This window comes from Patagioenas fasciata, chromosome 10, assembly GCF_037038585.1.
Source record: "Patagioenas fasciata isolate bPatFas1 chromosome 10, bPatFas1.hap1, whole genome shotgun sequence".
NCBI classification, from domain to species: Eukaryota; Metazoa; Chordata; class Aves; order Columbiformes; family Columbidae; genus Patagioenas; species Patagioenas fasciata.
Genome location: NC_092529.1, coordinates 22,487,731 through 22,490,621, shown reverse-complemented (window position 1 = coordinate 22,490,621; position 2,891 = coordinate 22,487,731). Strand labels below are relative to the sequence as shown.

At 51.8% G+C, this 2,891-nt stretch overlaps 1 pseudogene; it reads left to right on the top strand.

Annotated features, from left to right (window-relative positions):
- Window positions 1-225: 225 nt before the first annotated feature.
- LOC136105607 (olfactory receptor 14C36-like) lies at window positions 226-1,243 on the top strand (annotated as a pseudogene).
- The last annotated feature ends 1,648 nt before the right edge of the window (window positions 1,244-2,891 follow it).

The following is a 2,891-nucleotide window of genomic DNA, read 5'->3' as shown; positions in this document are numbered from 1 at the left end:
GGTCAGGCTGAGTCCTCGAGAGCCCCTGGGCAGAGACCCTGCTCTTCATTGCACACTCATCAAGCACCGACGAGGGCTCCAGCCAGGACATTCTCCTGGGAAAATAGAAGTGTCTCTTTGTGGGAGGGTCTGTGGGAAATGGCTTTGGTTTCTCCCAGAGAAGTCTCATCTAAACCATCACTGTCTTTTCCTCCTTGCAAAGGTCCTCATGCCCAGAGACAGCAAATGTCCAACAGCAGCTCCATCACCCAGTTCCTCCCACCTGGCGTTCACAGACACACAGGAGCTGCAGCTCTTGCACTTCTGGCTCTTCCTGGGCATCTACCTGGCTGCCCTCCTGGGCAACGGCCTCATCATCACCACCATAGCCTGGGACCAGCACCTCCACACCCCCATGTACTTCTTCCTCCTCAACCTCTCCCTCCTGGACCTGGGCTGCATCTCCACCACTCTCCCCAAGTCCACGGCCAACTCTCTATGGGATACCAGGGTCATTTCCTATGCAGGATGTGCTGCACAACTGTTTCTTTTTGTCTTTTTTATTTCAGCAGAATTTTACCTTCTCACCATCATGTCCTACGACCGCTACATTGCCATCTGCAAACCCCTGCACTACGGGACCCTCCTGGGCAGCAGAGCTTGTGTCCACATGGCAGCAGCTGCCTGGGCCACTGGGTTTCTCAATGCTCTGCTGCACACAGCCAATACATTTTCACTGCCACTGTGCAAGGGCAATGCTGTGGACCAGTTCTTCTGCGAAGTTCCCCACATCCTCAAGCTCTCCTGCTCATATACCTATCTCAGAGGTATTTTTCTTATTGTGATTGCTGTCTGTTTAGGAATTGGGTGTTTTACTTTCATTCTTTTCTCCTATGTGCAGATTTTCAGGGCTGTGCTAAGGATCCCCTCTGAGCAGGGACGGCACAAAGCCTTTTCCACCTGCCTCCCTCACCTGGCCGTGGTCTCTCTGTTTGTCAGCACTGGTTCATTTGCTAACCTGAGGCCCCCCTCCATCTCCTCCGCATCCCTCGATCTGGTGGTGTCTGTTCTGTACTCGGTGGTGCCTCCAGCAGTCAACCCCCTCATCTACAGCATGAGGAACCAGGAGCTCAAGGATGCCCTGAGGAAACTCATGGCTGGATTCTCTTCAAAGGCATTAAACTTCCCATCTTCTGCGTATCACTCATGACATAACTCACGACAGGTCCAGTCTGTCTTTTTTATATTTTATAGTTATAGATGAATGTTTGAAGTTGGGGGAAATTTTGTTTGATTTTGCTTTTTTAACTGTGATGATATTGCCCATAAAGAAATGTTATTATTCATCACACTTCTAATTCTCTGTACACCTTTATAGTTCGAGTCACAGACCTTGTAAATGAGAAGTCGTGCTCTCTGTGTACTTAAACAAAAGAAATGACCCTGCAGTGAATTGTTTGTCTGAGATCTTTCCACCTTTTTGAAGCTCAATATGAGGTGTCTGTGTGTGAAGATGGAGGAAACAGTCCCAGCAGAGCAGCTCTGCCAGGCAGCACCAGACTTGTTCTTTCCAGAATCCTTCTCTTTGCACTTCCCCACTCTCCTTCTCAACCCTTGTGTTGGTGCAAGGCCTGAGCTCTCCCAAGGCTTGGTGACCGTCCTGTTGTGTGTCAGTCCTGTGGCCAGGACAGGCAATGGGCACTGCTGTGACAGAGCTGGCCTCAGAACAGCATCTCCATCAGCAAGGGCATCTCCTTAACACAGTGCCCAAAGGTTTGGATCTTCTTCCAGAGCTGTTTTAAAGAACATGCCTAAGGAACAGACTCACAAGACGGTCATTGCTTTGCTTGTTTCTCTGTGGGCTCAGTGTGATGAAATCAGGGTCCCAGTGTGGCTTTTGAGGGAGTCGGGCTGGTTGTTCAGGTGTTGCTTGTTGGTGGCCATCACCCACACACATGATGAATACAGCAGGGTCCATCTGAACACCCTCCATGGCCACCCAAGAGTTTGTGTGTGATGGGTCAGCGGCAGTGACCGCCATCAGCTGGGGCTGCCTCCCAGCCTGACCAGTACAGCCCCGCAGAGTCACCACAGCCCGGGCACCACAGCCCACTTGATCTATAGAGCAAAACCCCCAGCTCAGGGCTGTGGGGAGCATGGGGACAGGGGGCAGGAATGGCAGCCAGGCCAGTGCAGGTGTATTCTCCTTGGGCAAAGGTTTTGTGGCAGATGGGATGTCCCAGGTGAAGAGCAGGACACAGTGTGTGTGCAAGAGAGACATGCAAACAGTCTGTCATGCTGCCAGGTGCCAGCTTGGGGCTGTTACCTCTTGCAGTCACCATTTTGATCACTGTCCTCTCACCACAGCTCAGAGAGCTTCTTCTTCCCCCCATGGAAGGACAGCAGATGACTAGATCAGAAGTCCAGGTGTGCACTGAGGGGACACTTGTGCACCCACATCCTGTGTGGGGTGAAGTGACCCCAAATAAGCACAAATGCCATCAGCTATTCCTGTGGGGGCCACGGAGGCCTGTGGGACAGTGTATCAAGGTCACTTCATGTTGAGAGTGACTTCTCCAAGAAACCACCTGAATGTAGCACTGGGATGCGCTTCCTTGAACTGAGGTGAGTGTGACCTCCGTGGGGACCTGATACAGCTCCGCCACCCAGACCCAGCTGCTGCCCAGTTTTGTGACTGACGACGGCACCACCTCTGCTCACAGACGTCTTAGGACTATTTCCTGCAACTCTTGCATATACTGTTTGCATTTTGGAGTCATTTGTCCCCTCACTGTTCACATGGGCATCCCACTGCTCTCTACCCCAGTGTAGACAGGCACAAGGCCTTCTTCACCTCTACCTCTCACCAATGCCACTGTTTTCTACAGCACCCTCATCCTTGACTGGGGGAT